Source organism: Lycorma delicatula, chromosome 6, assembly GCF_047948215.1.
Source record: "Lycorma delicatula isolate Av1 chromosome 6, ASM4794821v1, whole genome shotgun sequence".
Classification (NCBI taxonomy): Eukaryota; Metazoa; Arthropoda; class Insecta; order Hemiptera; family Fulgoridae; genus Lycorma; species Lycorma delicatula.
Genome location: NC_134460.1, coordinates 155,173,076 through 155,200,803, shown reverse-complemented (window position 1 = coordinate 155,200,803; position 27,728 = coordinate 155,173,076). Strand labels below are relative to the sequence as shown.

The 27,728-nt window shown below is 28.9% G+C and overlaps 1 protein-coding gene and 1 long non-coding RNA gene across 6 annotated transcripts in view; one reads left to right on the top strand and one right to left on the bottom strand.

Annotated features, from left to right (window-relative positions):
- The window catches only part of LOC142326390 (endochitinase-like), an 83,740-nt gene that overhangs the window by 40,306 nt on the left and 15,706 nt on the right, over positions 1 to 27,728 (bottom strand). Inside the window, exon 1 of one of the 5 annotated variants that reach the window (XR_012756769.1) lies at positions 13,033 to 13,053. The exons of 3 other annotated variants lie outside the window; for them this stretch is intronic. The gene's annotated coding sequence lies outside the window, so the exon portion shown is untranslated. Of the gene's footprint in view, positions 1 to 2,187; positions 2,351 to 13,032; positions 13,054 to 27,728 lie in introns of those variants that run through there. One more of the 5 variants, XR_012756770.1, reaches the window with a different exon arrangement.
- Positions 2,755 to 4,442, top strand: LOC142327039 (uncharacterized). The gene is made up of 2 exons (XR_012756895.1): positions 2,755 to 3,138; positions 4,360 to 4,442. It is a non-coding gene; the product is annotated as an uncharacterized LOC142327039 (long non-coding RNA).

Sequence of the window (27,728 nt, the reverse complement as noted above, 5' to 3'; positions counted from 1 at the left end):
ACAACCTCAATAAATTTAAGGAAATAAAATAAAAAAATTTTTAGCAATATTAATGATTGTTTTTTTTAAAAGAAAATAGCTCTCTAATCTGAGTTACTGTTAATGAAATATTGATACATCACATAGCATCATAAAGTGTTATATAATTCATATTAATTTATTTTGAGTTAAATACACATTAAATATTTAACCCTTCGGGCTAGTCTAGCGGTTAGCTTGTCGCAAATCAGTTATTTATCAGCTGACTTTTTAAAGTTGATGGTCCTGAGGTTCAAATTCTGGTAAAAGATAGTTGATTTTATGTGAAGTTGAATATTAGACAGCGGATACCGGTGCACTTTAGTGGTTAGGGTTCAATTAACCACAGTCTGTAACAAGACTGCACCTAATTTACATGTCATACATATCATCCTCATCCCATCTCATTGGGCCATTAAGGGGGTTGCTTATTGATGTTCATCACTAGTTGAACAGATTGCAAGATGCACATTAAGGGAAAAAATTAGATATTCAACAAAACAATTATTGATCTAGAAACTAAAGTAAAAAATGATAAATTTTATAATTTCTTTTGTATCATGATAAAAAAACAAATTAAGTAATCAAAATATTGCACGATTTTATTACTAAATAGTAAATCAGAAAAATTATGTAATTTAATTTTACATTGAATAAAATTTCATAAATCCATTAAAACGTTTTTTTTTGTTTTTTTTATTATATAAAGATTTTCTTTATTCATAGAAAGAAAAAAAATTAAAGAATGCCAGTTATAACTAAAATTTCACTAATTAATTATATTAATGAAAAACTGAAACAACTTACTGTAGATAAAGGGCATAAATACTGTTATTAATTTAATTTGAATTATTATAATTTATTAAAACCGACTAAAAATTATTTATAAATAAGTAATAGAAATTACATGCTTCTTTCAGCAAAAACAAAACTTGCAGACAAAGAGGAATTATGAATAATGTCCAAATGAACTACTTCAATTTTAGAGAATGTGTTAACATACACTGATCACATCCCTAGCAATGTGCTGTTTTTTAGATGGTGCTAAGAAATCTAATCTATTAGAATAAGTTATTTCTCCAATAACTAAAATACTGGGATAAACAACAATGAGCAATACATATATATATATATATATATATATATATATATATATGTAAAAACCACTGAATTTAATCAGTAAGTTTTAATTTAATTTCCAAAATGAAAATTTCAGGTACTTACGTATTAACGCCACCGCAGATACAGCTTTATTTAAAAGCAAAGTAGTCAATCGGATTTCGGTGGAAAATGAACAGTCTCTTTACTAATTTTATAAATATAATTTAACCAAACTTAACCTTCGCTCGCTAACCTTGAATAATTAACACCGTAATTTTTTGAGTATTTATTTAATAAATTCAGTAATTATTGCAATTATTTATTATTTAAATAATCAAAACACTCCAGTTAATTAGTCAAGGTTAGCAAGCGAAGCGAGCGTAGGTTAAGTTTGGTTAAATTATATAAATAACCATTTATTAAAATTAATAAAGAGACTGTTTTGAATCTATGTTAAACTCTATATCGGCCCATTTTCCACCGAAATCCGATTGACTAGTTTGTTTTTAAATAAAGCTGTAGCTGTGGTGGCGTTAATACGTAAGTACCAAATTTCATAAATGTTAAAAATAAGATGGACTAGTAAAATACAAGATGATGGGTTTACGGCAAATTTGGGGCAGAATCCTGTAAAAAGAAAAGCAAGGGTGGTAGGCCATATATTTAAAGCACCCAGTCATTGAATTTAATTCACAAAGGAAGTTCAGAAGGTACAGACAGCACAGAGATAGAGATTGAAATATATTAAACAGAAAATTGAGAATATACCACACGATAGGAATGCTTTGGCTAAGAGAGTCACAGATAGTAGAAAGTAATTAAGTGTATCGACCAATCAAATGATTGAAAATCTACAAAAAATCATAAGCCTGATGACTAACAAGTAATTTAACGAAATAAAAGTATTCAGAACTATCGCTATTAACATCCTCTCCTTAGGGAAACACGAGTTATTTTAATAACACACAATAGAATTACTTCAAAAACATACAACAAACAAATCAGGCATTTCAATTTCAGAGAATTCTAATTCCTTATAGGCTAGATTATTTGAGAAAGATCGCTTACCTTCGGTAACTATAACATAAACTACAACAGATGATTTTACGCTGTTTCCAGCTGGAAAAACAGTCCTAAAGCAGTTAAATTATATTTTTTCTGCAACTTTTTAGGATTTATTTGTTTATAATCCATTTACTGTCAACAAACTTGAAACAAATCAAACATCCGAAGCTTCTGTCTATGAGGTAGTATTTTTCTAATGAAAACGATATATCGAAATAGCTTAAACTAATCCTCGTTGAAATATCGATAAATAAATATATAAATGTAAATTAATATATAAATGTAAAGGTGAAAAAAACCTCTTAACACTTAGTCGTCGCAAATAACGACCATGACACTATATTTTAATATTAACTTTTTGAAATAATTAATTACTATAATATCAATTATATTAAAAGAATAACATAGTCTCAATCGATATTTTACGGAGTATATTTTACAATCTCCTTGTATTTTCAATCTGTTATATCAACCAATTGCCTTGCCAATGCCAAGTATTTTACATCATCAATAATGAAATATAAAGAGATATATATTTCCTGTTTTCCAAATAATCGCATTGCTCTTACTGTTTAGTTATCATAATGTACTAATTTTAATTTTTATGAATCAGAAACTAAAGGAATGGATGAACTTTTTTTCTTTTCCCTGTTTAGCCTCCGGTAACTACCGCTTAGATAATTCTTCAGAGGATGATATGTATGAGTGTAAATGAAGTGTAGCCGTGTACATTCTCAGTTCGACCGTTCCTGAGATGTGTGGTTAATTGAAACCCAACCACCAAAGAACACCGGTATCCACGATCTAGTATTCAAATCCATGTAAAAATAACTGGCTTTACTAGGACTGAACGCTGTAACTCTCGACTTCCAAATCAGCTGATTTGGGAAGACGCGTTAACCACTAAACCAACCCGGTGGGTTAAGGAATGGATGAACTGACCTAAAATATTAGGTAATGTATTAGACGTACTGCGAAATAACTATTATTTTTTATTGCTATATTGAACAAAGCTTGAACCATATTGCCAATTATATAACTAGTGCTATGTTTTACAAATTATTTCTTTTTTAGTTTCTACAAAAGAAGATCAAGGTGATTCTATATTGCCAAGCCTGATCGGGTACAAGAATTCTTTGCTCTTGCACAGATTGTTTTTAAAAAGAACAGGCTGTAAATGCACAAGAACATGCAACAACAATGTCAGCAACAACCTCAATAAATTTAAGGAAATAAAATAAAAAAATTTTTAGCAATATTAATGATTGTTTTTTTTAAAAGAAAATAGCTCTCTAATCTGAGTTACTGTTAATGAAATATTGATACATCACATAGCATCATAAAGTGTTATATAATTCATATTAATTTATTTTGAGTTATATACACATTAAATATTTAACCCTTCGGGCTAGTCTAGCGGTTAGCTTGTCGCAAATCAGTTATTTAACAGCTGACTTTTTAAAGTTGATGGTTCTGAGGTTCAAATTCTGGTAAAAGATAGTTGATTTTATGTGAAGTTGAATATTAGACAGCGGATACCGGTGCACTTTAGTGGTTAGGGTTCAATTAACCACATGTCTCAGGAATTGTCAGCCTGAGTCTGTAACAAGACTGCACCTAATTTACATGTCATACATATCATCCTCATCTCATCTCATTGGGCCGTTAAGAGGGTTGCTTATTGATGTTCATCACTAGTTGAACAGATTGCAACATGCACATTAAGGGAAAAAATTAGATATTCAACAAAACAATTATTGATCTAGAAACTAAAGTAAAAAATGATAAATTTTATAATTTCTTTTGTATCATGATAAAAAAACAAATTAATTAATCAAAATATTGCACGATTTTATTACTAAATAGTAAATCAGAAAAATTATGTAATTTAATTTTACATTGAATAAAATTTCATAAATCCGCTAAAACGTTTTTTTTTTTTTTTTTTTTTTTATTATACAAAGATTTTCTTTACTCATAGAAAGAAAAAAAATTAAAGAATGCCAGTTATAACTAAAATTTCACTAATTAATTATATTAATGAAAAACTGAAACAACTTACTGTAGATAAAGGGCATAAATACTGTTATTAATTTAATTTGAATTATTATAATTTATTAAAACCGACTAAAAATTATTTATAAATAAGTAATAGAAATTACATGCTTCTTTCAGCAAAAACAAAACTTGCAGACAAGGAGGAAAGAAAACAAAGGTCAGTGGCTTAGCTAAGAATAAAATAACCTGTAAAAAGAAAATCTTTTAGTAATGGACGAAGTTAAAGTCTTTTAACAAGAAAATTTCAAAGTTTTGTTCATTTCAGATGAAAAGAACAAAATTGAGATTGTAGACAAGCAAGAAAAAGTCTTACCAAAAGCTCTCAGTAAATAATTAAAATTTTAATTACATTCTGTGTCCAACTCAACACAAAATGATGGAAGAGGGGTGCAGGTGTTTCACATTCATTCACAACACACAATTTAAATCTACTCAAATATAAAATACAACTTATAAGCTACTCATATGTCTTTTTCATTTGAAAAGATTTTAAATATTTCTGTCCAGTCCCAGGGCATTACAGGCTGAGAACTTGCCACAGTTGTTTCTGATTTCAGATATTTTATAACTGCTGGAGAAAACTTTAATACCAGACACTTTCAAAGAGCTTTTAGAAGGCATACCTAGTACACATAACAAGGATAAAACACCAACTTAATAAAGTACATCTTTTGGCTCCCTTAGTTCACTAAATTTAATCATTGTCTCACCTACCGCATATTGACTGTAGGTAAAGAGCTCTCAAGAAACCATTTTCTAGTACATTTAAGTTTCCTTCTACACATGAAACAAGGGAACACTTCTGTCATTTTAAAATGAAAGTAAACTTGGAAGTTTTTAAGAAAGAAATGAAAATTATATAAATTACAAATTGAAAAATGTAAACATTTGGAGAGCATTACAGACATATTATTGAAAAAGGGATTCCAACAATACCATGTGATAACTGAGTATGAACCAATCTATGTTAGAATCCTCACTTCAGCGTGTAGATAATTCCTGTTATCAGAACTATTTTTGAACAAGATGATTTTGAATGAATCCAAGCAATCGATTGGAAAAACAGTAAAATATTGCACCACTAAATGATGACAAAAGTGTCTTCATCAATGAAAGAACCATTGTCATAATTTTTTGCAAGTCCATAAAATAAAGGTAAAAATTAATATTACAATGCTCAACATTCAAGGAATGCTAAGTGGTATTTTAAATGATACTACTCTTTCACTCAAATCCTACTCTTTAATATCTTTGCACTTGAGTTAGCTTGTTTAACATTAGGAACATAAATTTCACTGATGATGTCAAATTTGGAAAAAGGCCCCACAAGTTATTTTAAAATTCACTTGGGCATTCCACAAAAAAAGTGAAATCAAATCTATCCCTTTAATTTCTCTAAAATTTCTTTTCAAGATAGACCGCTGAAGAATTCTTTTCCTAAATCAGGTAGGAGAGGAAGAAACCCCTGGAAGAATCTAAATCCCAAGATCTTTGGTGTTATGTTTGACAAAAAACTTGTACAGAGTGGTCACACTCTGTATATATATATATATATATATATAAATATGTGTGTGTGGGTAAAACTAATAGATTTTTAGAACAGATTAGAAATTAAAAAATGGCAAATTGGTTTTATCTAATGTTACTGACTACCTTATTAATAACAAACATTCTGTATCTGATCTTCAGACAAATTTGGAAATAGGTGGAAATCAAAAAATTGAATTTAATAATAATAGCAAAAATTTGGACATTTTGGACTTGGCTTTTATAAATATATAAATACAAAAAAATTTCCAACTTGATGAACTTTCAGACAGAATTATGAAGATGACACTCTTATAAAAGTGGCAACAGATGGCAGCACGTTTTTAAATAAAAATAGATATGATCAGAATGTAGATAAATAATTTCAAATCAATATCATCAAATACAATGTATATATATATAAAATTTTAATCTTAAAATGTTGGTCTGTACAAATACAATAATTAAACTACTGGTCCTAATTCTTTAAAGAATATACTTTTTAAAGCAGTTTATGTTTATATAAATACTATGTTTTATATATAAATAGTATGTTTTATGTTATAATTATGTTATTATGTGTAAATTCTATGTTTTCATAAACTACTATTTAAAACATTTTGATTCGAACTCACAGTAATTCATACTCAATACTCACACTCCATTAGTCCTGAATTAGTAAAGTTTCAGTGCACTGGCTGTTTTTGTTTTTGAACTATTCATAACTGTAACTATTTGTGGAGTCCAATTTTATAACAAGAATGTTATTTGTTTAGATAATATTTACATTCCCCTCTAATTCATGTAGATCCCATGGTGAGTGTAGAAAAAGTAATACAGCCACATAAAAGGAAATTTATATTTTTACATTCATCTACTACTTGCATTATCTTTCTTTTTTTAACTTTTATAACCAGATTAACAGATGAAACCTCATAAGTTATACCAATGTATAACATAAATCAAAGTTACCTTTCTTTTTCTGAGATAGTGAAATGCATCACATTTACAAGATATCTATGACCATAATTGTTTGATTCCCCATAAAATCAGTAATGCCATCAATCAGCACTGTACAGTTTTCATTTCAGGTATCATTAATGAGCTTGTAATGTATTGCATTAAATGAAATGCAAGAACCTAGAGCTCTAGGATAGACAGCTGACAATTCAAATCCCAATAGGTTCAGATTTAAACCCAAATTCTCTCTTACTAGCACATGGAGATTACGATCCATGGCCAACTGAAAACATAATTAATTCCTCACTCTCACAAGACTACATATAGATTACTGAATACGTTACCTCTGGACAACCAATTTTTCTTATGTCATAGAACTTTTAATGTTTAATATAGAACTGCCATTGAAACTAAATAAGTTTGTGGATTTTTTAAATCCATAACAAAAGTATAATTTCTAAGAACATGAGTAGTATAACAGATAAACTAATATTACAATTAACAAGACAAATTAATCCTGTAGGTCATATTACATTTTTAAGTAATTGTATAATATTTCATTGTTTTCAAGTGTACTGCTTTCTTTGAAAAAATTAAAAACTATACCGCTCAGAAATGCAACATCTCTTCAACATCTTCTTCTGCAACATCTCAAAGTAACATTAACTAATTCAGTAACTACAGCTTTCATAGATAGACCAAAAATTATTGAAGAAGCTGAATTTTTCTTTTGTGATAAATGCGTGTGCTCTTTTTGTATAATATGTGTTAAAAATGCAATTTTATCATTATAGTAACATAGTTAAACAGTTTAAATACAATATAAAGGTGGTACATAAAGTATGACATTTGTGTACATAATGGCAGTTATCAAACCTCCAAATCAATTTAAGCATTAGATGATTATAATTTAACAACTAATTCTTTTGGAAAATGATCAATCCATAAAATAAATTTAAGTTCATAAATAGATAACATGATTTATTTATGCTTTTAAAATTAATGTATACATTTTGAATATTCTTATCTTGAATATTATGTATTTTTTCTCTGTGAAAATTCAACTAAAAAATTAAATTATATATATATTTTATTTAAGCCAATGAAGTAAAATTAAAAATTTACAGTAGATGAAAACATTACCAGTTTGTTTTATATGTAACACTAATTCATTTTTATATTTATTATAAATTACAATTTTTTTTTTGTCTTCAGTCATTTGACTGGTTTGATGCAGTTCTCCAAGATTCCCTATCTAGTGCTAGTTGTTTCATTTCTGTATACCTCCTACATCCTACATCCCTAACAGTTTGTTTTACATATTCCAAACGTTGCCTGCCTGCACAATTTTTTCCTTCTATCTGACCCTCTAATATTAAAGCGACTATTCCAGTTTGACTTAATATGTGGCCTATAAGTCTGTTTCTTCTTTTAACTATATTTTTCCAAATGCTTCCTTCTTCATCGATAAAGTGTTTATTTCTAATTCTGATGTAAGAAAACATACTTACAGTATTTCAGAACTATTTAATGTTTTAATTCTAGTCAGCAAAAAGGTGATTAATGTATTATTTAATATTTACTGCTAACAAGCCCTGTTTTCTATATTTTAATTCCCATGATTTTTATCTCTAATCTTATACCACTGAAGTAAATGCAATCAGTATTTAGACGACCTAACATTAAATATCCAATTATAATAAAACTCCCATTTATTGCACAATGAAAGACATAAATGTACTCGTCAAAATGTTTTGCGATAGTATTTCAGATAAATACTGATTGCAGTAATGGAATAAATTTTGCATTACTGCAATCAGTATTGTTGATTTCAGTACAGTAATCTTTACCTTACGTTGGTAAGGTATTTGACTATAATACCATATTTTTTTATCCCCCCTACATAGTAATGTCAAATCACACAATGTAAGTACAGTCCTTACACACAGGGCTTTGCAGCAGGTGCATGGAGCAAGTGGAGCAACAAATCTTTACTCGGAGCAACATGGAAATTTGTAGTATTTTGCTGCTCCGATGTATATATTTTTGTAATATTTGAGCTGGTGAGAATAGAAGTGACATAAGTCATAAAATTTAAAAATTGAGTTAAGTTGATGTGTGAAATCCTCTGACATAGTTCTGTTTTATTTAGAATGAAAATGGCTTTAGTCATTAGTACAGAAATTCACCACTAGGAACAGCACTAATATTCATTTCTTACATTTGATTTTTCAATAAAAATTTTAACAAACCATTAAATGTTAAACTAAATTTCTTCAATTGGCCAAAAAGTGACTTACGCCACTTTCATTCTCACCGACTCATTTTTCTTTGTTAAGTTTACAACACTGGTATTATTAAAAATGTGACAAACTTGTCAAGCAATACATAACCTAACTATTTTTGCGCCTGCTCGTGAGTGTGAGAATCGTTCATTTCTGTTAGCAATCAGTTTGTTGTAATTGTAATTGTAATTTTTAATTTGTTTGCCGAGGTAAGATTATTATTATTTGGTTATTTTGTATGCACAATTGTTTATATGCATTATTTCTAAAATAAAAACACTTAAATGTTTGATTATTTAAGACATGGTGTCAAACCAAAATTTAAAACTATCACTGCTGATAGACAGTCGATTTACGAAAGAGCTTAAAGAGATTTTCGTATTTGAATATGATAACAGGAAGAAGACGTCAGTTATAAACAAGATGGAACGCATTATAAATGGCAAATCTATACAATGCAACTTCAAGGCAAGTGGAACTAGTGTGTTGAAAATGTTCAATCTTTGGCAGCATGTGAAGCGCAATCATCCTGAAATTTAGGAATGGTTACTTAAAAAGAAGGATCCACTGCAACAAAAAATGTAATCACAAAAATTTTACCATTGCATTTTCATGTCATAAGAAATGCAGAACTGATCGACCAAAAACTGATACGTATTTAGCATTGTTGAAGATTACAATCGCTATGGATAGTAATACTTTCCGCAAGGGACTTGTTGAGATGGTTTGTATGAGTATGACACCACTCACTACATTCACATTAAATAACAAAGGATTCCAAAAAATTACTGGTGAAATGGCTCAGAAGCTTAGTGTACCAACAGGACATGATGCTGTTCGTAACTTAGTAAAAAGCACAGCAGAGTCTACTCACATCAATTTAAGACAAACTTTAAAAGGACAATCACGCTGTTTAAAGCTAGATGCTTACAACCCATGGAAATAAAAATTTTCTTCCCATCAATGTAGAATTTTGGAATAAAAAAAGCAAGAAACTGAAATAAAAACAATGGATATTATTGATACTGAAGGAAGGCATAACTCATTATATGTGAAAAATCAGATTAAAGAAACTTTAAACAAATTTGAAATCAATGAACAGCAAGTACTAAGTATTTGAGTAAATAATGCAGAAAACATGACATGTGCTGTAAATAAACTTTGAGATCGTGGAAATATTTCCTAGGATAAAGAAGATGAAAAAACTGAAAACATTGAAGAAATGAAGGTAGACATTTTGCAAAAATGGGTTAAAGATACAGGCAACGTGCTCCTCAGATAAATCCTTAGCTAATTCTCAACCTCATGAAGTACAAAACACAGAGGATCCCCCCCATGCGATAGTTCAAACCCAAACAATTCTGCATAAAGTTTATCAAGTCATGTATTAGCTTGTAATCCTTTGCTACCTTTCGTTTCCTTGACTTGATGACACTGAAGGCATCACACCAAGTGTTTCCTCTCCCATTTTTGAATGGAGAGATGTCACAGCCAACCCGCATCAATTTTACAATCAATGTAATTTCCCACAACGGGTACAATCCCATAAGTAGAAAATTCCCGCAGCTTGTAATAGTTAGACCAAAACCTCCTCTTTAATTGGAAGATTGAAATCAGAACATCCCCCTTCTGATCAAAAACCTTCAAAATTCTAGTAGTCAATTTTAAAATGCACTCAGAAATAACAAAACTTAAAGGTTAATTTATATGATTAGCTACAAAAATGAAAACTAGAAAAAAAAATTAAACCTTTATAAATGAAGAAGCTATAAAACATTAAAGCGCTTAAAACAAAACCCACTAACTGAAAAACATTTATGTTTAAATAGAAATACTTAATAATAGAAAATAAAATAAATAAAATAAAACAAAGGACTTGAATTAATATTAAAATTAATCTTCAAGCTTTAAACTTCTAGATCCACTTAATCAAAGCGTTGTATAGAGTTCAAACACCAATTAAAATATTTATTCATTAAAAAAGCAATATTTTAAAATGTTTGTATAATATCAGTACTAACGGTTATTTATCAAGTTGTTATCTTTCACTTAAAATAATTTTACATCAGAAATGTTAATTTTACAGCAATGTATGGTAGCACCTATTTTGCTGTTAACTTAAACTTAACGACTGTAATTAAGCAAGTAATATCTTGATTCCATCCATATTTTGGTAGCAAGATAAATATAATATTGTTTTGTTAATGAATATTTACAAAGAGGCATTCAAGTTCTGCTTATTTTTACAGAACTTGAATGTTTCCTTCATTCTCTACTCTTTGAAGCTTTCCAATTTTGTCATCAAACTAAATGCGTCTCAACAAGAAACATACTTTTCTAAGTAGATGGTCAGTTATAAATATTAGAATGAAGAACAATTTATTTTACAGAGGATCTGATCAACTAAATAATTACTAAATTTTCATATGACAGAAAGAAAAACACTCCTCACAAATTTGTTAATATATTCAAATGTAATATCTCTTGTAAAATACGTTAAAAATTTGTTACTAATTTTCAAAATTAAAAGAAAATTGGCTTCCAGAACTAATTATGCAGCTGTTTCTTAATTTTTTACCAGTGCCACTATTGTTAATAACACTCACTTAAAAATGGTTTCATAATAGCTTTAAAGGGGCTTTTAACATATGTGCATTTGTATATGTGTGAAATAATATGAATGATCTCAGTCACGGCTGTTCTTTTTCTGTATATTTTTTCAACTTAAGGATTTATAAATTTCATTCTAGGCAGCTCTGCACTGATCATTAGATAAATAAATAAATATTCAAGTTTTAAAAAACTATAGCGAGTATGATTCTTTCAAAGAAAAATGTTCACACATTAATAAACACGGTTACGTTTTATGCATTATCATCACACTATACTAGCGAATGACTATTTTAAAGAAGAACAATATTTCATTTTCTTCCAGTGTTTCATCTAACTCTTGTTCTACCTGAATTTTTATCAAACTCCTAAAAAGTTCTATTGGAAATGGTTTTATTGGAAAGTGAAGGTCGACAGACCTTCCAATAAAACCTCAAAAATACTTTTGTTGATCCAGGTTACTGTACATATTTTTCTTTCGATATAAAAATTTTTTAAAATTCAAAATACTCTTACAATGAAAAAATTATAAAAAAATAATAAACCGGTAAATAAAAAAAATTCCTAGTGAATCATTTTTTAGAAAAATGGGCATTCATAATCATTCAATTTGTACAGATTTCTGAAAGCCTCCATCCTACTACCCTGACTAAGTCCAAATTCTCAATTCCAACCTCCCAATATTATCACATTAATCATACTCCTAAATTCATAAAAGTCATCCAGTGATCGATTTATTTTTTGATCCCATGTTACTTTCTAATATTATTGCGATTTATATTTTTGTAAATAAAAATATATGAAATGCGTGTTAAAATATAATAACAGTCTAATGTCAAAAACATAACTGAGATGGATTGTTTGATAATCATTTTATTAAAATTGGGTAGCCATTCCTGAGTAAATTGTACAGTTGTAGGGAACCTAAGTGTGAAACTAAAATCAAACCTCAAAATAAGAATGGATGAAATAATTTAAATTATTAACCCTGTTAAATTTTAACAGTAAACAAAAGAAAATTCATTTCAAACCAATGTTTTAAGTTCCCTCTCTTTTCTTGATCTTGTTTATTGATCCAATATGCATTCAATAAATAAATTCATAATATAACATATACTAGCTGTAATCAAAATAGAGAGAATTCAAATAATTTAAATAATAATAATAATAATAAGAGGAATGCTGGCTTCTGATGTGAAAACTAGCAACATTCATTATTATTATTAAAGTACTCATTTACTGAGTTTTACAATCAGGCACTGTTTAATATTATTATCCTGTAACAATAGTGGCATTCTGTTGTAATTAATGAGTAAAATATTAACTGATACACAGCGAGCTTGTTTGCATTGGTTTTTTATTTTTTACACATATACATGTAAAGATTGCAAATAATGAGAAAACTCACACAATTGGTAATTTAAAAGCAAAGAAACAATTTATTTAACTTTCAATTCATCAAAAGATAGTGACAGAAGCAATCCGTAGTTTCTTTGACATCATCATTTAGAATTATTCAAATTCTTGAAAAATAGTGTGATCTGAAAAATAAACTTTGAATATTACATAATTTAATTTACGAGTATATTTTGAAGAGGACTAAGCAATATAGAGAACATAAATGGGCAACAGGGTTCAACATACTTACAAATTTTACTGGCATAAAGAATTATGACTATTTCTAAAAGGCAAAATTAAACATCTCAATATTATAAATTTACTTTTATTTAAAGGGGGCTAAAGGCTTTAGGAAGGAGGCATGCGCTTTCTGGATAACATTGTCTATTTCAATTTTTCCAGATGGTTAAACACACTTTGTCAAAAGCTCACTTATTCTATTATTCCTATCTTTGTGAATTATGAGGGGTTAAAGGGCTATGACCACTTGGAGGGGGGGGGAAAGACACTTTTGGTACATCTGTTTCTCAATTTAAATATTTAGAACGGTTTTGAAATAAAGGGGTTCAGATCTAGCAATATTTCAACTTTGTTTTTTAATTTAGTGCGATAGGAATATTGAATTTCTTGAAAGCAAGGGGTCTGAACCTTTTGAACAATACTATATTATTTTACTTTTTCTGAAGACAGAACACATATTGAAAAAGAGCTCGAGCACTATAATAATTTAATCTTTGTAAATTAGAAGGGAAGGGTTCTTTTGGGATTAAGGGAAGCCTCATGAATATCATTATGAATGTTAATTTTTTCATATGGTTAAACATATTTTGACAAAAAAACTATACAAAATAATTTTAATTTTTTTGAAAGGAGATAAGGGACTAGAACTCTTTATGAGCAAAGGGATATTTCCATCTTGGATGTAATTATTTTAATTTTTTCTTTAGTAGAAACACCGGAAAAGAATGCTTAAAAAATTGTAATATTTTAATTTTTATTATTTTAGGGGAATCAGGGGCTAGAGACCCTTGAGAGCTGAGGTAATCTAATCTTCCCAGCCATAATTATTCTTTTAATCTTTTCTTCAAATAAAATGAATTTGAAGAATACTCTCAATACCAGTATTTCCTAAGCGGCTAGGGTATGTAGCTTCAGGGAACAAGAAAGACTGAACATGGGGTATTGTGGATTTGAAATTTTTTTGATTGGCAATACTTTTTAACAAAATCCATTTAAATAAACTGCATTATTTGAACTTTTGTGAGTTGAATGTGGCAAAGAGCTAGAGCTCCTAGAGTAATAATATGACCTAATGTATTTAACATCTTAATGTTTTTACTTTTTCAGCTAGAGCACTATTTATTGCAGTTTTAAAAACATAACGAAGGGAAAGTTGGTCTGTATTTTGATATCTCCAATCTGGGTTAATATACATTGTGAAAATGTTCAAACAATTTCTATACATGGAACATTAATGGAATTAAATTTTGAATAAAATTAAAAACGGACAGGGATAGCTTTCACATTTTTAATTCTTGACTTCTTGTATGGTGGTCATGGAAAGTTGATCTTTAGTACATTGAAGGTTCCTTCAAAAATACTAGAATTATTTAAAATTCCAAAGTTTCAAGTTAATCGAATTTAGTGGTGTGAGTTACTCAATATTATTTCTAAACAGCTTTTGGCTCCTACCTTCAAAACCTATTGCCCAAAAAGTTGAAATTTGGCACAAATATTTTGCTGTTAATAAACCTATTTCTAGCTTGATCTACAACCCCGTTAGACAAGAGGGCATTATGTACCTATAATTTCTTTTAGTTAACTGTAATTTTTTTTTACCTTTATTAAGTAACATTGCACTGAACTGGGCCAACTTATTAAGTGAATATTACTCCAGAAAATAAACTTTTAAGCACCCCTCCCAAAAAAGTATAATTCCATTCAGGGACCCATAAATAAAATATAACTTTTTTTAATTGTAATTTTCATGACTGAAAATCAAACTATATTTGTATTAAATGTAGACGATATGCAAATTTAAAAGAAAACTCAAGTTGGATCCCCAACTTAACAATTTAAAAATTTCTTTAATTTTTTTTATAATTTTTGATACTACATCTGTTTTTCAAATTGTAGGCTATTATTCAAAATATTTTATGAAGTAGATGTTGACTGATGGGGCTCAAATGGACCCAAATGTCCATTTGGGTCCTGACCCAACCCAGGACATAAATAAAAATTAAGTTAGATATTTTTAAATAACTAAAAATAAAAAATAGTAAGATAATGCTTTTGAGGGTATGTACCCTCAAGTATCTACTACACAAGTGAATAAAAGCGAAGCAAATTTCTTATCATCTTCAATAAATTTGCATATTTTTACACCACCACCAGTAATATATAACAAAGAAATAATCTCAAGAAAAGCTTTTTCTTATCCTTTTTACATTTTTCAGCCCATTCAATAGGCGTCAATAGCATTTAGGCCCATTCAATAGCAATCGATACGTAGTATTCGATAGTAGTAATTATATTATGTTTATTAAAAAAAAATACATAAACTACTAAAATTATTATCTCTACCACAATAGCTAACATATAATATATAAAACTGATATGTAGCATACAAAATGCTTATCTATCCCCTCCTGTAAATATAAATAAGTTCAGAACGGTGAAGACTGCACCGTTCTGAAAGTAAAAATGGCAGAATCAAAAAGGGACTATCCATAATGGGGCTATACATTAAATCAATTACAGTTCATGAAAAGCAAAAAAACAATGATGTTTATGATGAGATCATTGAAGGAAAACCACAAAGATCTTATCGCTTCATCTGGCATAATTTTAGAGCTTGAAAAATACAGAGGATAAAATACAGACAAATTCTCTTCTTACACAATTAGAATGGTGTTCAAAACTAGGGTTTTTACTTTCTGTTAACAACACCGCTTTCTTATTGGAGACAGCATGACAAGAAATTTGCAGAGAATATCAGATGTTGAATAAACACCAGATTACTAGGAAAGCATATCAGTTTCTTTACAGAACAAAAGTTGTTTTAAAGAATTCAAAAGCAGAATATAAACTGTGTACACCGGCGTGCAACTGTGAGGAAAGGATGGCATATGTAATGAAAATTTACATCTAATGTTAATGTGGTCTTTGGGGATATTAGTGTATATTTTGTTGAACAAGCTGAAATGAAAACTGTAAGTATTTTGGATAAGATGAGAGAGCAACAAATATTCAAGAGGTAAGAAGAGGAAAATATGTTGAAGAATGTGACACGTATTGAGGTCAATAACAAAAGGAGAAGGGACAAAACTGGCAAATAAAGGACTGTAAGGATATGGGCTCGACTGCAATTTACAAAAGCTGCCAGCTCTATGAGATTTATCCATTTAATTACATTATTATTAAGAATGTGTTCACTTATCAGAACTTCATCACAAACTATCAGAATCAATTCTCACTATCGGCATTGAAAGTTTTCATCACACCAAAATCATATAGCCAATGAATTATAAGTGTTAAAGACTTCAAAGAAAAAAGAATTCTCAATCTGACGTGCTTATAATTTGTTCCTACAATTTAAAAATTCCTTAACTGTTATCAGACATCAAGCTAAAATTTCATGCAAGGCTCTCAAAATGATATAAAGAGATATGTAAAAAGTCATTTGACCTTTATTTTCTTTTCTTGTTTAGCCTCCGGTAACTACCATTTAGATAATACTTAAGAGGATGAATGAGAATGATATGAATGAGTGTAAATGAAGTGTAGTCTTGTACATTCTCAGTTCGACTATTCCTGAGATGTGTGGTTAATTGAAATTCAACCAACAAAAAACACCGGTATCCATGATATAGTATTCAAACCTGAGTAAAAATAACTGGCCTTACTAGGACTTGAACGCTGGAACTCTTGGCTTCCAAATCAGCTGATTTGGGAAGACGCGTTCACCACTAGACCAACCCGGTGGGTTAAGGTTAGGATGCACTAAATTTAGCTATCATTTTCATTGATTATTTACGAAAACCATTAATGATACCGTACGAAATATGTAATAATTAATTTTTTCCCTAATTATGTTATGTGCTTAAGGTATTGACCTATAAGCAAAATTTGTTTCAAGATTCTTTAGAAAAAACTTTTAGTACTCTCATTAAAAATCTGTTATGGTTACATTTTTCCTTATAACTTAAAGTATCTTAAAATAGAAAGATGTAGGTGGCCAAGCGGTAACTGCTTGGCCATATCTCTCAGATATCACTTGTCTGAATGTTTTTGCTTGGGGTTTTATTATAAATTATACCAAAGAAAATATTGAGATTTTAATGATTTAACACAAAAAATTTAAAGGTGTTTGGTCTAATAATGCCGCAGATGCTCCAAACACCTAGCAGGAGTTAGATTATTGTCTAGGCATCTGACCAGCTAAAAAAAGTGCATACACTGAAGTTGACTAACCTACATTAGAACATGACGAGTTGCTAAGTTTAGTAAAAAAAAAAAAGAAGAACGTTATTAACATGTACTTTTGGATACTTTTAGTCTGGACATCCTGTAGATTATGAAGTGTGTGTGTGTGTGTATATATATATATATATAAAACAAAACAAAGAAATTATATTTATAATATATAATTAATATAATATCTTATAAGATATAAATAATACAATGATAATAGATTTATAATAATTAAAATAAAAACACCTAATACTGCATGATATTTTTTTAATTCTTACAAATTAGCACTTCTGTGGTACACACCTTTTCATCAATGTATTTAATGTGTTTTAATACGTCTGATGAAATGCATACTGCAAAAGCGCTAATATGTATATTTACACATATAGGGTGAGAAACATAAAACTGAACTGAGAGAGCTTGGAATTGCAGTTATTTGAACGTTACCTTTAACAGTTCTATTAACATCATTATTGGTTGTGAATGTTACTACTCTAATCTACTGCTGTCAGTTGTAAACTATTCATGGTTTACTGCAATAAGTTTTGTTCCTTAAGTTGTGCTTTTCTGATGCCTTAATAGCTCAAGGAATGGATTACTATTTTGGAAGCTAATCACTGTTCTTAAATCCTTTCCAGGAACACATTAAATATTCGCTAAAAAATTTCTGACTAATAGAATCCCAGCTAAGAGCAGCATACACAATTCAGTTAGAAAAAGGCATAACAAAAGGTTGAATGAATAATCCAAAAATAAAAAGAAAAAATAGGCCAAAAAGAAGAAAATTGTTTTAAACAATTTTCAATTGTTAAACATTGATTTCCAACGACTTAACTATTAAATCAGCTTGGTGGGTGAAAAAAAATATATACACACACACACACACACACACAAACAAGTTGAGATACTGTATGTATCCAAAATTTACATAATGAAAAGTTAACACGTGGAACACCAATTTTCCAGATGTCCAACTAACTACACTGCCTAAATTCAGACTATGTAATTAAAAAAAAATTAATACATTATTTGAAAAATGTAAAGACTATTCAAATACATATTTTCTTCAAAAGGACTCTTTTTATCAATCTTTATTTTACTGGAATTTTTAACTGAATCTTTGCAATTCGTTTAGCAAAAATAATACGTATAAAACCAACAATAACAAACATAACATCTAAAGTACAATTTAGAGAACTTTCAGACCCATTCATGATATGCACAAGGTTGATACAGGAAGATGGACTACCCCACTGTTCAATTGCGCCTTGGAATTCGCAATGAGGAGTGGTATGAAATAAATACCAAGGCAAAAGAAAACATAAAACTAAACTGCCTAGGCTTTACTGACGATCTAGTCCCCCTGGAAAATAGCATCCAAGAAGCCAAAACATAAATAAGTTCACCACTGGAGATACCACACAGAATAAGCTTAAAAATCTCTTTTTAAAAGAACAAAACTGATGTTAACTAACTTTCCACTTACAAACAAAATATCAGTAAATAATCAAGAGATTAAAAAAGTAGAAAAATTCATATACCTTCGAAAAATAGTCACATACAACTTAAACAAGAAAACCACATGCAGAAATAGAATCGACAAACTGTCAACAGCACAAAACCTCACTAACAACACACACAACAAAAAATGCCTCTCATAGCCACCAAACTCAAACATTACCGGTCGTCGTCCAACTGTAATAATATAAAGTAGTGAAACTATATTCCAAACAAGCCACACAGCATTCTAAAACTCGAAAGAATAGCAATGACCTGCATAAACAAAAACTACTACACAGAAGGGCACTGAAGGGTAATATAGAACAAGCCAGCTTATAAGGAAATGGAACCTGTAACGATCACAATATGAAAACCGAAAAAAGAATTCCATATGTTAAAAAAATAATTTTATCTCTAAGCCAATTTTTAAGTTAGATCTGGAGTAAGGCAAGCTACACATCTGTTCTCCACGTTTCCTAGTTTTTATAAATCACATTAGTTTAATTTAGTTATATGTTACATATACACGATTGAAGAGCTTAGTTAAAAACCACACCATATGGCAGAGTATTTCTTCACTAAAAGAGGATGAATATATTCTGGGCCCATCAAAGAATTAATTCGGCAAATGGCCTCTTCAACACCACTGTCAGTTAAAATAACATTTGCTACATACACAGCAGATGTATATTCACATATTTCAGTCAACATCACGTCCAGTTAGTTAATTATATAATTTTCGTCATTAAACTGAATAATAATAAAAGTACTTAAATTAGTTTTTGTGGAATTTCATTATTTCAAACCAAAATGTGAACTAAAAAATAAATGGGTGAAATAACAAAAAGGGATTAAAAACCATAATTAAAAAAATAAAATCAAAGAATTAAGACAGAAATATGCAGGAAATGAAAAATCTTGTTGAACTTTTTTTATACCAATTTACTATCTATGGAATTTACAAAAACTATTACAAAGATGAGTTTTAACTATTACAAATATGAGTTTTATTTTCTTAATGTGTGCGTTGTAATAAAATGAACAAAGTAACGTCACCATGGTCCAATTGGATTAGCATGATACGTAAACATTGTGTAATTATGTACTCAGGCCTACCATTCCTGAGAAATAAGGTGCCACCAAAGCATATCAGTATGCATGGTTTAGTTTTTAAATCCGTATAAAAGCAACTAACGTTTAGTAGGTTTGAACCTGATCTCTCTAAGAGAGAGAGAGAGAGAGAGAGTGAGAGAGAGAGAGAGAGAGAGAGAGAGAGAGAGAAAGAGAGCGACACAAAAAAAAAATCAAAATCTCCAGGAGCTTAAAGAAGTTATAGATAAAGATTTTTGGCCCTTCTATGATGGTCTTCCATTCAGTTATGCAGAAAAAGAGGAGCGCAATAGAACATGTTAAGGTAAAAAGAAATTTTAAAAAAATTTAAAGACAGGTGTCAACAAATTAATATTTTTAATAAAATAATATTATACTGTACATTTATGTAAAACTATAATGTATAGAACTGTTACTTTAAACTTTTAAGAGCGTTTTTATATTTTCACAATATACTAATGAAGCAACAGTTATTCATTAGTTTTATTTTTAGTTAGCAAACCTTATTATAATAATTCAATACAAAGTTTAATTTTTTGTTTATAAAAGTCTGATTAGTTATAATACAAGTCAGTAGGATAAGAAACTAATTAAATATCTCTTGTAATGTTACTATATTTTTTTTGTCTTTAATTTTTAAGAATGTTTTTATATTTTCAGTGTACTAATGAAGCAATAGTTATTCATTAGTTTATTTTTAGTTTGTAAACCTAATGGTAATTAACCAATTAAATATCTCTTATAATGTATTTTTGTACTGTTATCTAAAAAATGAAAGTGTTTTGTTGTAAGTAACGTCTTTACATTCTATCTCTACAATTATTTTGTTTCCTAGTAATTTCAATAATTCAGAAAAACATTTTATAATATAAAGCTAATAATATCATGAACACTTGTATTAGGTTTCAGTTCAAGAAAAGAGCAGGCAAAATTAAGTTTCTAGGCAGACAGATGTTTTTCAAAGCATATTTTTCAACTATAACTAAAACATCCAAGTTCAAAACGCCCTATGTAGCCGATCACCATTGTTTGACATAACCTACATGTTTTTTGAATTGTAAGAAATCTTCTAAGCAAGTAATAGATGAAAAAAAGAATTTATCTTAAATACAGGTAATTAGAAATCTTAGATTAAATTTATGATATAACTGTTATATTACATTCTGTTAATTCAATTTCAAAAGTTTTTCTGCTCTCCTGAAAAAATTAGAATGAATGATGATATATATATATATATATATATAGTTATATAACTATACAATTAAATATGCATTTTAATTGCTCTCATTTAAAGTGTAACATTCAACTCAGAAATAGGATATGCCACGTTTAAAAACAATTGCAGTTGCTGTTTTTAAGAGAACTGCAATTATTATTTTTAACAGATGGTAAGTTTTAAGCTAGAAACGTTTTGATTCTCAATGTGGGTGGTGGGTGAAAAAGTTTAACAATCAATTGTTTAAAAGAATATTACATAAAAAAAACAAAAAAAAACATGGTGAATATTTGGACTGTACAACTATGCTGGCCAGGAGTTTGACTGTGTGGTTTGTCAAGCTCTTCATCATTTGGCCATTAACATTTTACTTTACTTTATAATCTTCAATCTCAAACATAAACAATAAAACAATAAATCTCAAACATTTTTAAGTGATCATAAAAACACAAGTATAAAACATAATTATGTATAAAATATAATTCTCAAGACTTATCTCTTCTAATAGAAGAGATACAATAATATGAATAATATCTGTATGACTAATAATTAAAATATAATAAAGCAGATCTTTAAATAATTACAGTTACGGAATTCGTGATTTGTACATTTTGACAATCTTAAAATCTTACACAGTATACAGAAAGTAAGGCAAATCAGTAAGAATTTCAAATTAAAGTTTTATAAATTCTTAAATTAACAGTTTCACTCCAGTAGCAGTTATTTTAAATAAATAATATTTAGTTTATATTAATTTTAACAATAGTTTCATAAAATAAATCAACAGCACTTATGTATTGAATAACGCTAATGTACTGTCTTTTTCTAATTAGTCTTTGGAATGTAACGTATTACTTCAGAGGATTATATGTATGAACGTAAATGAAATTTAGTCATGTACAATCTCAGGTCAACCATTCCTAAGATGTCTGGTTATATTTGAAACTCAACCGCAAAAGGAAAACAGTTATTAATGATCTAGTATTCAAATCTGTTTAAAAGAAAGTTCTAAGGTTCAAATTCTAGTAAAGGCAGTACAGATATGTACTTTTATACAGATTTGAATTTTACTAGATTAAGGATATTGGTATTGGGTTACAATTAACTGCCTATCTCAGGAATGGTCGACCTGAGACTGTACAAGACTAAACTCCATTTATATTCATATATATCATCATCTGAAGAAATATCTTGCAGCGATTCCAGAACCTAATCAGAAAAAGAGAGAATGGTAACGTACTAATTAATTTTTCAAAGTAATGCTTCTAAATAATTAAATTTTTTATAATGATTTAATAAATGTAATCTGATATTTTCATTGGCTTTTAATTATTGCTACTTAAAAATTATACCAAGAACATTCTAGTATCGAGTTAAATTTTAAAAGTGTTTATTTGGTTATTTGAAATACCAAATGAAGTTTTTCATTTGCCCAAGTAATTTCCTTTTCAGATAATGTGTATCTATGTCCAGAAACAGTTTACGGATTAACTTCTGTTAGTATTTCCTGTCGAGGTAATATTAGAATATCACTGTGTGCTGGAAAAACATAAAAAGGAGATGGACCTTGAAAGTGAGGAAAACTTACTTCCGCTTCTTCTGTTGATTCTTTTCTAGATAATACACAAACTAACCACAAAGCACCATTATAATGCACAAGACAAAACCTTTTATATCATAAATTTGAGGAAAACCAACTTCTCTTATATAAACGACCTGATGTAAAAGATGCACCATTAGCAATATTTTGTACTCTGAGAGTACAATATTCACTGTAGTAAGTTCCTTAATGAACAGAATGAAAGTGTCATTTGTATGGCTTAATACTGCCTGCATTTTAGTAGACCTGGCATGCCTTTAAGCAATCACACATTTGGTTCAGAAAAATCATTGGGAAACAACTACACTCCTCACTTTCCCAAGTTATACCTGAAGATGGCTACATGAATTTCAAGAATAACTTAAAATTCAAGTCAAGTCACCTACAACCATTATGGATATATCACTTAACATAACAGACATACAAATAACTTGTTACATGATAAATCCCCTGCAACAATGTGATATATCCAACAATATCAATGTGATATCCAACAGATCACACATAACATATAATGTAAGTAGCACAATTCACCTGGCAACAAGTCTCAAAACTCTTTGCTGCAATACGATGTAATTGAATCTAAAGTAACAAAAAATTAGTAGTTTTTAATCATCACTTACTTTTCCCCACAGAAACCATAAATCTTGGTAATTAGAATGTAAGTTCACTACGTTATTTTTATCTGTAATATGTTGTTTTATGTTAATTCTACAATCCCTGGAACCCAGAATTTTGTCATAATTCTTGAACATTGTAAAAATGTAGATTATCCAGTTTGGTTGAGATGACTGATATCTATATAGGCTGAAGGTATGATCAGGACAAAATGGCCTGATTCCTATCATTGTTAAGTTTGTAGATCAGATTAAAAAGAAGAAATCTTTCATAGATGCAACAAGATAAACTTCTCACCATTTGGCTTTAGAAACCCATACTCCAGTGTGCACAAACAACTATTTGAGCAGTGAGAAGGTTGCAAGGAGTTTAAGATAAAAAATTAATACAAATATTAACGGATATAGAGAAGTAAGGTTTTAATGAGAAACAGAACACAAAGGTGTCCAAAAATAACAATGTCATTAAATAACTTTGAACTATTACAAACTTTTAAAATGCTTTGTGCTTTACTTAAATAAAATTTATTAATTAATATAGTCATTACATTTTTATTTTAATTTTAATGTTTTTCATTAAAAAAAAAGTTACAAATGTACATACATATTAATATAGAACAAAGCCTTATTAAGGAATCAAAATCAATAAAACTTAAGGAAAATTCCAAATTCAATTTGTTTGATTCAAAAAATCTAAGAAAAACGTTTGATTTTTCATTTTTTATTCTAACAAAAGAACATCAAAAAATTGTTTTATTGGAAATATGAATATTTGAATGAAGCTCACCATCCAGATAAAAAATTATATTCATTAAGTACAGAAACTGAATATAACAGTTTTATGAGGAGAACCTTAGTTTAGATCGAAGAAAATTTAAATCTTCTGAGTTAGGTAATAAGATTAAAAAACTGCAGTTTATTTTTCATATTTTTTCTGACTCAACCGCTTTACAGATTGAATCGATTGTCAAAATAATTCTTGTTTTTTAATTGTAATCATTATTACTCAGCCTTAAAAAAAAATTATCTTATCCGGTGACAGGAATATAAATTTACCAAATAACAATAATAAAATAAATAAGTATAAAATCCTACAGAATAGTCAGGGATAAAAATCACAAGTTAATATTACTTTGAGGCCAACATAAGTTTAAGATCATTTGCAGACTATTTGTTTAAAAGAGATAAGATAACCTTGTTTTAAATTACAACCAGAGCATTTAGACCATACGATAGTTCTAAACAGTAAACAGAAAAATAAGTTACAATGTAAAGATAGATTTTAGTTGTTTTAATGATTTAATTAACGAAAAAGATTCTAGTTCTATAAATAAATAAAGGCCTATATCCATAAAAAAAATAACATTAATGATGTTTTCATTATCAATAAACTGAATAAAGGAATTGAATATGCCAAAAATACTGCTAAGACTATTAAATTTCTGTAAAGCTAAGCCTTGGTCAGTTAAAAACATAACCCTACTTCTTTTTTTAACTAAGAAAGTGAATTAAATTAAAAGATAAATTATCCAGATGTCAATGTTTAAATAAGTATTACAAAAGATAAAACAAACTTAATACTTAAAATTTTTAGAACAGATTAAACAATAAACTGCGTATACAGAAAATATAAAATCAAAATGCTAAAGAATAAGGGTATGACAGATGAGCAGAGATAGTTATGAATCACCTAGTGAATTTTTTATTAGAGTTGGCAATAAAATAGATATACACTGAATGCAATATTGACATTACTAATTAAGCGACAGAAATAATCCTTTATAGATAATTAGATAAAACAATAAACTGTGAGCACACAAGTAGGCGCAATATAAAAAGTATTATTTTTCCTTAAAAGATCATAGAGTTGGTTGTTGATGTGGGGAAAGCAATATAGCTTTGGTAAATATCTTTTATTTAAATAGCGATTTATCAATTTTAATACTATTCAATAAAACAACAACTCATTTTAAAATGTAATTAGCGCTTATCGTACCAGGATAATGTGTTCTTAGCCAAATATTATAAAATGTATAGTTAAGAATAAAACATTAGTAACTTGTTATAACATCAGTACTATTTAATGAAGATGATTTGAGAACTGAAATACTTCCTGTGTTGTAGAGGGCATTATTTGCTTTCTCATGGCTCCAATTTAACAGTCTTGTGTTAATTACCATCTGGTGGTTCATAAGGTTGTGGTTGTCACTACTATTGTAAATATATTTCTCTGACTGAACGTCTTTCTATGTCATATTTTAATATTAATAAACTATTTTGTTATAAATTAACATATTTACGTTAAATTATAATTTTTTTTAGGCTAATGATCTTCATTTTCGCTCAAAGAATTATGTAACAGTTGATTTATCATACAACAATATTTCAGTGATTGATCTTCAGCCGATGGAATTACTGGCACTTGCACAATATGAATCGAATTCATCAACTTCACACCATTACAAAACATTAGAAAATCATAGTGCTAGAATTAATCTGATTGGAAATCCATTATTATGTGACAGTAGAAATTATCACCTTAAAAAGTTTTTTGAGGGAACTCTAACACCAGAAGCTTATTATTTGATTGATATCATTTCAAATAATCAAATAACATGTTCTGGACCAAAGCAATTAGAAAGTTTGTACTGGAATATGGTGCCATCAAAACTTCTAACATGTAAATTAAGTCAAAATAATAAACGAATCTAGTACTAAATGTCCAAAAGAATGGAAATGTTTCTACCGCCCGCAAGAGGAAGGATTGATTATCGATTGCACTGAACTAAGGATAAAAATTTTCCCCTCGAAACTTTCTTCTTGGAATATTACAATTCTACACTAAATCATATAAAAATGTTAATCATACTGAGCTATATTCAGCAAAAAATTATTTATCATCACTGCCACTAGAATTAGATGAAGGTTTCAAGTATATCACGACTTTACCACTTCCCTCAAATAACATTTCACAAATAACTTTGACCGGCTTATCGCCTAATATAACAGTAAGTATCAGAATAAATTATTTTAAGTATAGCCATAATGATTGGACATTTAATAATAAATATTTTATTTAATGATTTTCACACTTGTAGACTATAAAATACAGTAATTAGACAAATTGTACTAAAATTGGTGTTATAAAGGAAGAAGAGGAAGTTGAGGAGGATGAAATGGGAGAAACAATACTGAGATCTGAATTTAAGAGAGCATTAAAAGATTTAAATGGCAGAAAGGCTCCTGGAATAGACGGAATACCTGTAGAATTACTGCGCAGTGCAGGTGAGGAAGCGATTGATAGATTATACAAGCTGGTGTGTAATATTTATGAAAAAGTTCCGTCAGACCTCAAAAAAAGCGTTATAGTCATGATACCAAAGAAAGCAGGGGCAGATAAATGTGAAGAATACAGAATACAGTTTAACTAATTAGTTTAACTAGTCATGCATCAAAAATCTTAACTAGAATTTTATACAGAAGAATTGAGAGGAGAGTGGAAGAAGTGTTAGGAGAAGACCAATTTGGTTTCAGGAAAAGTATAGTGACAAGGGAAGCAATTTTAGGCCTCAGATTAATAGTAGAAGAAAGATTAAAGAAAAACAAACCAACATACTTTGCGTTTATAGACCTAGAAAAAGCATGCGATAACGTAGACTGGAATAAAATGTTCAGCATTTAAAAAAAATTAGGGTTCAAATACAGAGATAGAAGAACAATTGCTAACATGTACAGGAACCAATCAGCAACAGTAATAATTGAAGAACATAAGAAAGAAGCCGTAATAAGAAAGGAAGTCCGACAAGGATGTTCCCTGTCCCCGTTACTTTTTAATCTTTACATGGAACTAGCAGTTCATGATGTTAAAGAACAATTTAGATTCAGAGTAACAGTACAAGGTGAAAAGATAAAGATGCTGCGATTTGCTGATGATATAGTAATTCTAGCCGAGAGTAAAAAGGATCTAGAAGAAACAATGTACGGCATAGATGAAGTCCTACGCAACAACTATTGTGTGAAAATAAACAAATACAAAACAAACGTAATGAAATGTATTAGAAATAACAAAGATGTACCAATGAATGTGAAAATAGGAGGAGAAAAGATTATGGAGGTAGAAGAATTTTGTTATTTGGGAAGGAGAATTACTAAAGATGGACGAAGCAGGAGCGATATAAAAGGCGAAATAG